Below are 14,937 nucleotides of genomic sequence, written 5' to 3'. Positions count from 1 at the left end.
GTCGGAAGAGTTGTTAGCTTGCGACGGTGACTCATTGACTTGTTCCTAGTGGTTGAGCTAGGTTAGCTACCAATGACGCCAGGGCATCCGTGTGCGTGTTCTTAGAATGAAGAACGTGCTCAATGCGGAAGATTTCGAACGATTTGGCTAGTTTGATGACCGCTTTATGACAAGGGATTAAGTCGTTGTTTCTTACTTTGTATTCCCCTATCATCTGTCTGACGATGAGCTGAGAGTCACCGTAAGCTTCGAGATGATTCACCCCTAACTCCTTGGTGAAGTCGAGTCCGATGAGTAGCACATTGTACTCAGTCGTGTTATTGGTACACATCCTAGTTAAAGAGAAAGCTCGGGGTAATACGTAGTTTTGTGGAGAAACTAAGACTAGCCCCACTCCTACGACGATAGTCCCACTTGTGCCTAAGCGAGAAGCTCCATCTAAGTACAATAACCAAACTTCTTCCTACGAGGTTGCATTAACTTTCAGGGGTTTCATCTGGTATATCTACAAATAGATCAGTCTTCGACTTGAGCGAATGACTAGCCATGAGATCGTAGATTGCTTGTCGTTTGACAGACTTTTGCGACAAAAAGTGTATGTTGTATTGAGACAGCAGGAGTGCCCATCTTGCCAGATGCCAGTTTAAGGACCTAGGGGTATCATCCGGGAGATGACGTGTATGGTTTGACCGACCAGATTGTGTTGCATTTTCTGGATAGCAAACACCAAGGCCAAACACTCCTTTTCGACCATGGGGTATCACCTTTCGGCTCCTTGTAAGGTTCTACTTAGATAATAAATTTCTCGTTCGTGGACGACATCGTCATTTTGTGCTAAAAGGGTGCCAAGAGAATGCTCCATTTCCCACACATAAATCAGGAAGGGTTTCCTCGAGACTGGGGCCGCCAAGACAGGTGGATTCGAGAGATAAATCTTGATCTCATTGAACGCTTGTTGGGAAAGCTTATCCCATACAAAGGAAACACCTTTCTTCATCATCTTGGAGAAGGATTAGTACTTACCCAAAAGATTTGAGATGAATCTTCATATGTTAGCCAGACGTCCTTGTAGTCCTCTTAATTCCTTGAGATTCCTGGTGTTCGCGGGGAAAATCGTTTTATTCATTGATGTCATTGTGATCTCAAAATAACAACTTTTTGTGGTTACAAAAGATCCGGTCTTTTTTAGATCCGGTTACAACGAAATCAAAGAAAATAAAAAAATTATAACTTTCTCCTTATGAACAAATCGCGAGCTCCTGTTTTGCGGTCACTCACTTTTGTGAGTTCTTTGCCAACGCCGGGGTTAATCCGTGGACCACCGCGCGATCTAGATCCGGTCAGATCTACACAATTTGACGGGTATTATTCCACGAAGGGAATAATAGCCGGGAGGGATTAGTTCACTAAGGAAATAATCGCTCGGATCTCGCGATCTAAGACCAAGCTTAGATCCGGAGTGTGATCTCGTGTAGATCTCAGATCTGTTCTTCCCCTCTCTCGAACTCCTGCCTTTTGTGACGTGGATGCTCGCCGAGGATCAGATCTGGATGTCCAAGTCTTCAAGTCTTCAAAACTTTGGCCGAGCCACCTTGAGATGGCTCGGTTTTGGCCGAGCCCCTCTGGGTTTGCTGTTTTCCGTCGTTTTGTGCTGTATCCATTTCTCGGTTCTGTCCGTGATTCGGTTGACTTAGATTCTGATTTTGTTGATCTGATTTGGCAGTAAATCCGCTTCTGATTTGGCAGTAAATCCGCTTTTGAGTTCGAGTCCGAAACTAATCTTGATTCGATCGTGATTCGTCCGAGTTTGTCTTTGGTTGGATCACTCGTTGACTCTTCAACACTTGGCTTAATTCCGAACGTGAATGAATTTATTCCGTTGCTTGCGTGCGATTCGTCACCTCGTTGGTTCGTCGGTTTGTGCCGAGCTGTGCTAAGGGACCTATAAGCAATTTTATATGCCTACACCTGGGTGGTTGAAGCTCTTGAATACCTCGCACCTTGTCGAGGTCTATGTGAACTCCCTTCGTCGTGACGATGAATTCGAGGAATTTGCTACTCGACATCCCAAAAAATGACTTGTGAGGTTCATCTTGAGTTGATGGGCTCGCATCAGTTCTAACATCATTCTCGGGTCTTGAAAATGATCATCTTTACTGTGACTCTTTACAACCAAGTCATCTACATAGCATTCGACTGCCTTTCGTAGATGATCCTAAAAAATTGCACTCATGGCGCATTGATAGGTTTCACCAATGTTCTTAAGTCAGAAAGGCATAACTGTGTAACAATATACCCCTACCGTAGTTCTGAATGAAGTGTGTTTCTCGTCTTCAGGGTGCATCTTGATTTGATTATACCCTGAAAACCCGTCCATGAAGGACATCCTTTCAAACCTATAAGTATTGTTGATGATGACGTCTATGATGGGTAAAGGGAATTCCTCCTTTGTACATGTGGTGTTGAGGTCCCTAAGTCGATGCAGATACAGATCTTTCCATTCTTCTTCAGGACTGGAACAATGTTAGCCATCCAATCGGGGTGTTAATCCTCACTGATGAAGCCTGACCCAATCAGCTTCTTCACTTCGGTTTTGATCGCCTCCATGATTTCTGGATGAAACCATTTTTGTTGTTGTTTGATAGGTTTGGCATCCAAGTTGATGTTGAGGCGATGCATGGAAACCTGAGGATCAAGGCCAGACATGTCCTCGTAATTCCTGGCGAAGACGTCAATATGTTCTTTGATGAGAGATATAAGGTCTTCTTTCTCCTGGGGAGGTAAGCTGTCATTGCTAAATATGGGCTTAGGATTGGTCTCGTCTCCCATATTTACTTAGAGTATCTTGTCTTCCGTGGGTGGTTCATGTTGTTCAAACTGACCACTCCATTGGGCACTGACGCAGCGATCCCATACTTCATTATAAAGAGGGCTTTGGTCAACCTTTCTGATTTCGACAGGATCTACTATAGCCATGTTGACTGTGAGGTTCTTGAATAGATCTTCCATGCTAACATCCGAATCCCACATCGAGGATGTTGATGATGATTCTCTGGAAGGACCGTCTTCGGAGTCTTCATCGAAATTACAATATAACTCTAATGAAGAGGAGGTGTAACCTAGCCCTCTTCAAGTTTTGCCAAAGTAATTGTCGGGCTTTCCTTTGGGAACATAAGCATGTCGGATGTGTGTCTTTCTCCCTTTGCTATAATTCAAGCCTTCTTTTCGGATGAAGTCATAACCCATACTCTCCATCATACACTTCACGATTTGACCATAGTGCGAGAATTGAGGAGCGGTCTCATTATCGTCTGACTCATCCCACATTATGTGCATAGGTCAGTCTATCCTTCCAAAGATGATATCTTTCTGATAATTATCCTGGGTGGGTACGATGAAGATGGCTTGCGAGGACTAGATCGTTTGTTTGTCTGTGATGAACGACGAGTACACGAGCAAGTGTAAAGAAGAGTTATTATATAACTCTGCAACCAGATTACTAAACTCATCATTACTAGATTCTGAACTAGATGACAAGTAAGCAAAGTTAGGATCTTCATTCAAGATAAACCCGTCCGTCTCGGCAGCGTTGGTTACAACAAGGCCTCCATAGTCGATTATAATGGGTTCAATATCATTCAAGACAAGACCCTCATTGCACTCAAACTCACTATCGACCTCATTGCCACTATCAAGTTTCTCGACCAGTGGCTCGTCACCAGGTTTAGAGTCCTGGTAGATCAAAGAATCGGTAAAGTAGTTTTTGACCCCTTTGAAGGGCTGCTTATCAGCGACCACTGTCTGTACTTGATCATGGTCATCCACATACTTCAAACACTGATGTAATGTGGATGGGACTATCCGGTTACTATGGATCCATGGCAACCCAATAGCATGATGTAGGAAGGCTCCGCATCATGATATAGCAGGTCACTTACGTTTTCATGTCGCCCAACCGACACTTAAGGATGATCTTCCCCAGTGGCCGAGTTTCGGTGGCGTTAAATCCAAAGATGGTGGTAGTCATTGCAGACAACCACTTTTGAGGAACCCCCAAGTGTTTGATAAGCTTCAAAGGGACAATGCTTAATGCAGACCCTGGATCTACTTGGATCCTGTCCACTCGAGAGGAGCCGACGTATCCTGTGTAGTATAGGGGTTGGTCATGGGATGTACTCTTGATGAGCATATCCTCAGAAGTGAAGGTAATGTAAGGAATCTGCTATCTGGATATCTGGTAGCATTGTGGACACCCTTTCTCCACATCCTTTTTCGAATTAGGTGAGAAATGCATGGCAAAATCCTCTGAGTCGGCTAGTGCCTACCGTAGAGCTTCCCGGTTAGACTTGGACAAACATAGGATCTCATACAAGGTGATCCTGACTGGAATGTTCTTCAGCTGTGCGAGTAGGTCGAACTAGAAGGGTTGACAGCTTGAACTCGGCTTGTTGGGATTCGGTTAGGCTGTTGATGACAGTCCCACCGGTGGTCTTGCTAGAAGACTTCCTACTGTTGGAGGGTAGTTCTTAGCAAAGTCCTTCCCTGCTCAGGTAATCAATGCGTCTACCTCACCGTCGGAATCGGTGAGGGTCAGTATCTCTACTTTGTCATCGGTTAGAATCGCCAAAATGGTGTTACAAAGCTTAAGTTTGCCTTTGGACTTGTTGGAAGTCCACTGCTCGTCGTCGAGGATATTAGGATGAACCTACATCATCTATCCTGATGGCAAGATCTGTGGCACCAAGCCTTTCTCTCATTGATTGCGAGGATCAGCATTGATAATCTTCAGCTCTACATTGGGGATGGGTACAACCCCTGCTGGTGCATGGACTTTAGGAAGATCTGCCCCGAATTTCAAAGTGACAATGTTGCGGTCACCTTATTCTGCACATTTTCCTTCTTTAGGACTCCCGCGTTGTAAAGAGCTTGTAGCTTATCCTTAATGATATAGCACTTAGAGGTATGATGACCCAAAAACCTGTGGTACGCATAGTAGTTCGGATCATCTGTCTTGTTCATGTCTTCAGACATTGTGATCTCTGGCAACTTGATCCTGCTGCTTTTGAGGAGAGTATTGAAGGTAACCACAACTTGGTCTTCCTTTAAGTCGTATTGCCTCAGAGGGTGCTGCTCGAAAGACTTGGGCTTCTGTCTCTGAGCTGACTTGGGGGCTAGAGTAGATTCGACAGTTACAATCTATTTCCCCCTTGACCGAGAAGGGTTCCTGGGGGAACTTGGTTCCGAAGCTCCTCTTTTCAATCGAGGCTCTTTGGCTTCCAGCCTTTTGATCATGTTTTCCACCTGCTCACCCTGGCAAACAAGTTCCTTCCAGCTTTGGGTTTCCACTGTGCTGACCTTGGATAGAATGTCGATCGAGTGATTGTTGTGATACATCTTGATCAAAGTGCTTTCAAAGACCTAGTCCCGGCAATGAAGCGACCGATTCCTGAATCTCTTTACAAAGTCATTGACCGACTCTGTTTTCTTCTGCTTCTCAACAAGCAGAGTGGTCATCGAAACTTTTGTGTCATAGTTGAAGAAATGCGTAAAGAAAAGCTTTTCCACATCAGCCCATGTTTTGATGGAGCCTGGTTCCAGCTTGTGGAACCATTCAAAGGCCACCTCCTCAGGGTGCCGATGAACAGTTGAGTGAGGATAGGATCATTTCCTGTGAGAAATCCTATTTGAGACAGGAAGTAGTAGATATGTTGTGAGGGAGATATCAATTGAGAAAGGTAGTCTTCATATCCATCTAATATATGACAAATCTTTTAATCGCCCCCATGGGATAAACACTCTGATGGTAGTGATCCTGCAAACTGGTGCATAGATATCAAAGAAATCTATTCCTTTTTTCTAAGAGAATCCTTTTGCCACCAGTCTTGCTTTGTATTTTTCAATAGTACTATCAGGATGAAGCTACTTCTTGAAGATCCACTTGTAACTAATAGGCCTTGCACCTTCAGGTATATCCACCAGCTCCCAAGTATGATTTTGGATCAATGAATCTATCTCATCATCAATAACTTCTTTCCATATAAGAACGTCTATTAATTGCATTGCTTTTTAAAAAGTCTGTGGGACTCCTTACACATTATAGGTGATGAAGTCATTTGTAAAATCTTTCTATCTCCTGACACGGTTGGAAGATGGTTCAGTAACTCCTTCATCATTGACACCTTTAGTTTCTTGCAAAACTAGCTCCTCTGGTGCATCTAACATACCAATATTCTTTGGTATATCTTTAAGAAACAAACCTTTTTCCTTGATAAACTTATCCTCAAAGAATTCTACATACCGAGCTTTAATGACGGAGTTGGTTCCAAGGTCCAGGAACCTACAAGCATCGCTATCTTCAGCAAAGCCAAGAAACACACATCTGTTTGCCTTTGGTTTGAGCTTAGGTCTTCTGATATCTGGTAATTATTCCTTTCTGCAATCCCATTAGATTACAGAGAATACGGACCCGTAGTTTCAGCAATGATTTCATGCTCCTTGAAGTATGCTTCTGACTCCGTAGATCGGTACTCTCTGTAGGCATATAAAATTGCTTATAGGTCCCCTAGCATAGCTCGGCACAAACCGACGAACCAACGAGGCGACGAGATCGACGAATCGCACGCAAGCGACGGAATGCATCCATACGCGTTCGGAATCAAGCCAAGTGTTAAAGAACCAACGAGTCATCCAACCGGGAACAGACTCGGACGAATCACGATCGAATCAAGATCAGTTTCGGACTCGAACTCAGAAGTGGATTTACTGCCAAATCAGGAATCAGACTTACTGCCAAATCAGATCAACAAATCAGAGTCTCAATCAACCAAATCACGGACAAAACCGGAAAATGGACACAACACAAAACGACGGAAAACAGCAAACCCAGAGGGGCTCGGCCAAACCGAGCCGCCTCAAGGTGGCTCGGCCAAAGCCGCCGACAATTCTCTTTTTGCAGCCACTGTCCTGAGAGCCTATAAATAGGCCTAGAGATGTTCATTTTCAGAGGTGGAACTTTCAAGAGCCGAAACTCTGCCGGATTGAAGAGTGAACTCGGAGCTTGAAGACCAGAAGACTTGCACATTCAGATCTGATCCTCGGCGACCATCCACGTCAGAAAAGGCAGGATCTCGAGAGGAAGAAAGAACAGATCTGAGATCTACACGAGACTACACTCCAGATCTAAGCTTGGTCTTAGATCTCGAGATCTGAGCGATTATTCCCTTGGTGGATTAATCCCTCCCGGCTATTATTCCCTTCGTGGAATAATACCCGTATAATCGTGTAGATCCGACCGGATCTAGATCGCGCGGTGGTCCACGGATTAACCCCGGCGTTGGCAAAGAACCCACACAAGCGAGCGACCGCAAAACGGGAGCTCGCGATTTGTTCACAAGAGGAAAGTTGTAATTTTTTTATTTTTTTTCTTTGATTTAGTTGTAACCGGATCTAAAAAAGACCGGATCTTTTGTAACCCAAGATGACAATTATTTCAATGAAGAAGAAAACAGTTTTCCCCGCGAACAATCTGGCGACCACAGTGGGAGCCGACGATCTCGCCAACGAGATCGATGCGTCGCAGCCGCGGATTGCAATCCCGGTCGTGGAGGAGGTCGAGTACGAATTCGACCAAGCCAAGTTCGAGGAGTACGTGTCCTCGTCCGGATCTACCTCCCCCCCGTAAGTCCAAGAAGTTCTCCTCCGGGAGAAAAGCAGTTCGTTGGTTTGAAGCTGCTCGAGAAGCCAACGAAGCTCTCAACCCAGCTGACGCCAAAGTCGCGTCAGATGAAATTCCACCGACCTCCAACCAGGTCAACTCTACTCCCGCCAACGCCTCCACTATTCAGGGCGTTGTGACTCTCTCAAAGAGAGCCCGCCAGAGGCGTCGTCAACGCCTTGCACGGCAACTCGCTAAGGCGATGGAGTCTACGGACGGATTCCGCTACAACGCGGATCTGAAGAATGGAAGAGGCAAACAGCCTCAACCGCCAATGAACGGCGTCTCCCCCCGCAAGTCCAAGAAGTTCTCCTCCGGGAGAAAAGCTCGTTGGTTTGAAGCTGCTCGGGAAGCCCACGAAGCTCTCAACCCAACTGACGCCGAAGTTGCGTCAAATGAAGTTCCACCGACCTCCAATCAGGTCAACCCAACTCCCGCCAACGCCTCTACTGTTCAGGGCGTTGTGACTCTCTCAAAGAGAGCCCGCCAGAGGCGTCGTCAACGCCTTGCGCGGCAATTCGCTAAGGCGATGGAGTCTACGGACGGATTCCGCTACCACGCGGAGTTGAAGAACAGAAGAGGCAAACAGCCTCAACCACCAATGAATGGCGACTCTTCCAAGCCGCCAAAGAAAGAATGGGTCCGCGTCAAACGAAACCGTTCGACGCTCGAGGAGCGCATTCGCAAGCGCCGCGCGATGTCAGCGCAGGCACGGGCTCAAGCTCAGGAAGCCCGTAGAAAGCTGCAAAAGGAGGTGGAGAAGAAGCCACCACCAACACGACAAGTCTGGAAGCCTAAGTCTGAAGTGGCGACTCAGGCCAAAAAGCAACCAGTGCAGCCTTCTAAGGAAGGTCAAACTCCGGCGAGTCAACCAAAGTCGCCGTCAATCCCAATAACTTCTCCGGGAGATCATGCAGAGTCATCCCGCAAGAAGAAACCAATTTTGGAGCGCCTCGGTCCAATTCCTGACGTGAGAGGCAAAGCTCCAATTCACGAGCGTTTGGGCCCGATGAAGAAGCCCAGAACGACTCAACATACTGGGGGTCGCCATCACCTCCAGCATGACAAAGACCTCAAGGCAGCTGCGCGCACCAATTTGCGCATTGAAGTCCAAGATCACGCCGAAAATTCACGCCCAAAAAGGCATGTTTTGAGGCGGGTAACCTTTGAAAGCCCAAAGAAGGCAAGTCAACCTCAGATGGAAACATTATCATCTGATAATGATTGTGTTGTACCTGAGAAGGCGTGCCCGCACACGATAGGTTACTCTGACTGTCAAAATGACGAGTTGTACTATCGTGCTGGGGGTACGAATAGAACCAGGAAGAGGAGTCCCCGAGAACAGGAAATTCAATGTCCCTGTTCCAAACTCATTCGGGCGGTATTGTCTGAATGCAATTGCATTAAGGCGGTCCCCGAAAGAGTTTCAGTTTTTGAAAGACTCAGTGCGGAGACGCCAAAACTAAGGCCTAGGCGCTTCCAATGAAGAAGAAGGGTGATTGAAGACGGAGAATTTCCGAGGGTCACCACCAACATGACGAGCAAGGGGACATCGGCACGAGATGATTTCGAGTCGATTCTGAGAGCCTCCCGACCTAGAACCCGTCTGCAGTCCGGAACCATTGAACGAGCAACCTATGGTAGGGTTCGGACAAGACGCCCTTCAGAAGGTGAAGAATCTGATGCCGGCTCCGCGGTTGCATCAGATAATACGGTATCCAGCGAGGGACAACCCCGCGAGGCACTTATGATAAGTGCGGAACAAATTGTAAAGATGCTTGAAGACGCCCTAGCTAAGCAGCAGGAAACCTTCAGGTTCGAAATGCAGATGGCCATGCAAAACATGAGAGAAATGCATGACCAACAAATCCAAGCATTGGCGAACCAACAAGGCGAGCAGAATCATCGTAACCCGATTAATGTGGAAGATGAGGATACAAATGCTCGTAACACCAATGATCCTCCCGTCAACGCAGGGGGTGGTAATGAGAATGCTGGCGAAGAAACCGGCGAAAACCTGAAGATCAAGAACCTCGAGAGCAAAATCAACACACTAATTTCCGCTCAAGAGACGAAGAAAACAGGCATTCCTTGCCCATACCCAAGAGAATGGGAATCGATCCCATATCCGGCGAAGTTTAATCTAATTAACTTCACGCCGTTTAATGGGATGGGTTCACCTACCCAGCATTTGATTTACTTCAAATCGCACTTGGGGGTGATCTCTGGTAATGAGCCTCTGATGGTGCGGTCATTCGTCGGCACTCTTCGCGGAGCCGCCTTCGATTGGTATCGCCGCCTCAAGACAGGCAGCGTGAACAGCTGGGATGACATGGAGACTAAGTTCCTGGCCAACTTCTTCGATGACGACACCGAGATATCTATCGGATCGTTGCTCGATGAGAAGCAGAAGGACGGAGAGTTAGTCGATACCTTCGTCAAAAGGTTCCGGAACAAGGCGATGAATTGCCGGGACCCGATCACCGAGGAATTCATCCTCCAAACTTGCCACAACAACCTTGCGTTGGACGTGTTGGAAGCAATGGGAACAGCACCGTCTGACACTTGGAAGGATCTGAAGGTGCGCGGTGAACAAGCCGAACGTTTCCTCCGAAGGAAGAAGGCCGAGAGGAACCAACCGACGGTTAATCCGCTGGACTCAAATTTCGCCTCTCGTGGTAAGGGCAAAACACCTGCAGCTACTGGTGGTGCTAATCAAGCGTCACAACAGCAATCCCGAAGGCAGCAAAAGACTTCGGGTCCGAGACTCCAAAAAGAGTACTCTCCAAAGTACTGCGCGTACCACAGAGCGGTCCACCACCCTACGAGATCATGCTACCACCTCAAGGACAAGATCCAGGCGTTAATCGACGTAGGGGTCATAACCCCGAAACCAGCCAAGAATGTGGGGGCAAACGCAGTGTCAATCAGTTTCGGGTTGGTGCCTACAACTTGGTTCGAGCCAAAACACGTCACCAAAGTCGGGATGAAGACGGTGAATGACAACCCGCACGGACAGCGCCAAAAGGGACTTGTGCCGCACACAACCCCAAATGGCGAAATCCTTTGGGTTCATCCAGATCTGATTGGAGATGAACAATGGGCTGGTTCGTCATCCGAGAGGAAGTCTAAAGGAAAAGGGAAGTCTTGTTATGGAGTCTCTGCTATCCCAGGGGAAGATGACGAAAGAATCCCCACTTTCCCGCTCTCTGAAGAAGAACAAGAAGCTTTTGCGACACGGAGCGGAAATGAATACCACTACAATTATCCGCCACCTAGTGAGCAGGGGGTGAACAAACGGGGACCAGCCAAAACTCTCACAGAAATGGGGGTGATTACGAGTCCCACACCGGGTAAAGAAGCTCTACGACAGCCGGTAGATAAACATAAAGAAAAGAGGCCTGAGGAGGTTAAAAATTCGAAGCAATCTCGTTTCAGTCGTCCGATTGGAAAGGATAAACCGGAGAGTTCGGAAACTCCGCGCGCCTTTGACATCATGGCTCAGTTAGCTAATATTCCAGCGCGGATAACGCTATACGAGTTGCTGCGGTTGTCTAAAGAAACTAGAGAAGCGTTGCAAGAGGCCTTGGCCGATTCAGAAGCATTCCTCACTCGGATCAAACCGGCGCCTGAGGAACTAGAACTGTTAGCTCAACAGTGCAATGTGGCAGCTAAGAACATTCCCTGCATCACCTTCACCAAAGAAGACATGCAGACGAAGAATTCAAACCATGATCGGCCATTGTATTTTGTCGGGTACATTGGTTCCAGCGAGGTCAACCGAATCCAAGTAGATCCGGGTTCCGCTGTGAGCATTATGCCGCTTCGCCTAATGCATAGTCTTGGCATTCCAGTCAGCAAATTGGCGTCTACAGGCACAGTCATTTACGGATTCAACACCAGCGGGTCAAGGCCTTTGGGGAAGATCCGAATAAAATGCCAAATGGGCGATCTGAAGACGGAGGTCACGTGTTACGTGATTGATGCTGAGACATCATATAACTTACTACTGGGTCGGCCTTGGATCCATAGTAATGTTATAGTTCCCTCCACCTTACATCAGTGTCTGAAATATGTCGACACTGATGGAAGGGTCAGGACGGTGGTCGCAGATAAGCAACCATTCAAAGGGTATGAGAATTACTTCACTGATTCTCTCCTTTATGGTAACGAATCTGACACGGAACCATCGATCCAAGGCACGGACAGCGGAGAAGAAGCTGATTCCGAGGCCGGATTCGATTACAATGGCGGTTTTGTTTTAAATGACATTGTACCCTTTGTAATCAATCTTGACGATGAACAATCGTCAGATGGCGGTTGTAACTGGCAACTTGCCGATATTGAAATAAAAGATGATTTAGAGTACTCCTTGTCTCTTGATGATGTGGTAAGAGAACTGTATGATAATGCTGACTTGTATATGCCGCTTCGATCGTCTTATGTAACGAAGGAGCGCCTCCAACATTCTTTCGGAACAACCATGATCATCCCGAACAAGGTAGGAGGTGCAAAAGAAGTAATTTATGGTAAAGGAAAAAGCTCTCCGTTACCAGATCATTTCCTAAGTGAAGACGAAGATGATGACAAACCTGGTCGGCATTTATCTAAATATAGTCCGGAAGCGCGCAAGCTCATGGAAAAGCAGGGGTACGATTTCACACTCGGAGAAGGTCTATACTTCGATCGAGGTCCTCGTAATCCAGCCAAAGCGGTATATGTACCAAAAGGGAAACCTGAGGATTATTATAAATATGGGCGAGGCTTAGGTTATGTTTCATCAGATGACGAATGTGGTTGGCAAATTATCGATCAAATTGCTAACAAAGCTAAGGATGGGTACTTGCCAGATTCTTCAGCTGAGGATTCCGACACAAGTTTGGGAGAAATGTTCAAAACCTTAATGTCAAACATGACTACAGCTGATCCATCTACGTTGGAGGATGACGATCAAATGCCAACGTGGGAAGACCCATGGGTTCATCACCTAAACATGCAATACGGTGATAGGTTCGAACAGAGAGAACCACCAACCGAAGATGAAGTAGTCCAAATTAATATGGGCAATGAGGCCAATCCAAAGCCCATATTCATCAGCGGTAGTCTTCTTCCAGATGAGAAGGAGGAATTAATTGCCCTGATCAGAGAATACATTGATGTCTTCGCCTGGAACTACGAAGATATGCCAGGACTCGACCCTAATGTGGCAATGCACCGCCTAGACATCAAGCCGGATGCCAAACCTGTCAAACAACAGCAAAGACGGTTTCGTCCGCAGATTATGGAAGCCATTGAGGCAGAGGTTAAGAAGTTGATCGATTCGGGATTTATCCGAGAAGAACAACATCCAGACTGGTTAGCCAACATCGTTCCCGTCATGAAGAAGAATGGCAAAATCAGGATTTGCATCGACTTCAGGAACCTGAATGAAGCATGTCCGAAAGATGATTTCCCTCTCCCAATCACGGATGTCATTATCGACAATACATGTGGATTCGAGAGGATGTCCTTCATGGATGGATTTTCGGGATATAACCAAATCAAGATGCATCCAGAGGATGAGAAGCATACGGCGTTTAGAACACCCCTCGGCGTCTTCTGCTATACGGTGATGCCTTTCGGTCTGAAGAATGCCGGTGCCACATACCAGCGAGCGATGACTAAGATTTTCCAAGAACATCTCAGGAAAACAGTCGAATGCTACGTTGATGATTTGGTTGTGAAAAGCCGCAACAAAGAAGATCACATCAAGGATTTGAAGACGATGTTCGATCTCATGAGGAGTCATCAATTGAAGATGAACCCCACTAAATCATTCCTTGGAATGTCCAGCGGAAAATTCCTGGGATTCGTCGTCACCACTAAAGGTATTCATATCGATCCCGATAAGGTGAAGGCGATACATGAACTGCAACCTCCTAGAAACCTAAGAGAGCTCAGAGGATTGCAAGGGCGTTTAGCTTATATCCGGCGTTTCATCTCAAATCTTTCTGGGAAGTGCCAACCGTTCTCTAAGCTGAACAAGAAAGGGGTATCATTTATCTGGGATGATGCCTGCCAAAAAGCGTTCGAAGATATCAAAACATATCTGGCGAACCCTCCTGTTCTCGTTGCACCGAAATCTGGTAAACCGTTCTTGATTTATCTCAAGGCGATGAACCACTCGATAAGTGCCTTACTAGCGCAAGACGATGATAACGGTCACGAACAGGCAGTTTATTACCTAAGTCGGACCTTGGTAGGCGCAGAGTCTCGATATCCGATGATTGAGAAAGAATGCCTTGCATTGGTATTTGCGATAAGAAGTTGATCGATTCAGGATTTATCCGAGAGGAACAACATCCAGACTGGTTAGCCAACATCGTTCCCGTCATGAAGAAGAATGGCAAAATCAGGATTTGCATCGACTTCAGGAACCTGAATGAAGCATGTCCAAAAGACGATTTTCCTCTCCCAATCACAGATGTCATTATCGACAATACATGTGGATTCGAGAGGATGTCCTTCATGGATGGATTTTCGGGATATAACCAGATCAAGATGCATCCAGAGGATGAGAAGCATACGGCGTTTAGAACACCCCTCGGCATTTTCTGCACCCGGATGACGAGAAGCATACAGCGTTTAGAACACCCCTCGGCGTCTTCTGCTATACGGTGATGCCTTTCGGTTTGAAGAATGCCGGCGCCACATACCAACGAGCGATGACTAAAATTTTCCAAGAACATCTCAGGAAAACAGTTGAATGCTACGTTGATGATTTGGTTGTGAAAAGCCGCAACAAAGAAGATCACATCAAGGATTTGAAGACGATGTTCGATCTCATGAGGAGTCATCAATTGAAGATGAACCCCACTAAATCATTCCTTGGAATGTCCAGCGGAAAATTCCTTGGATTCGTCGTCACCACTAAAGGTATACATATCGATCCCGATAAGGTGAAGGCGATACATGAATTGCAACCCCCGAGGAATCTGAGAGAACTCAGAGGATTGCAAGGGCGTTTAGCTTACATCAGGCGATTCATCTCAAATCTCTCTGGGAAGTGTCAACCCTTCTCTAAGCTAAACAAGAAGGGTGTGCCATTTATTTGGGATGACGCCTGCTAAAAGGCACTCGAGGATATCAAGACATATCTGACAAATCCTCCTGTCCTCGTTGCACCAAAATCAGGTAAACCGTTCTTGATTTACATCAAGGCGATGAACCATTCGATAAGTGCT

This window comes from Asparagus officinalis, chromosome 5 (genome assembly GCF_001876935.1).
Source record: "Asparagus officinalis chromosome 5, Aspof.V1, whole genome shotgun sequence".
NCBI classification, from domain to species: domain Eukaryota; kingdom Viridiplantae; phylum Streptophyta; class Magnoliopsida; order Asparagales; family Asparagaceae; genus Asparagus; species Asparagus officinalis.
The sequence above is the reverse complement of the archived record's forward strand: the minus strand, read 5'-3'. Positions refer to the sequence as shown.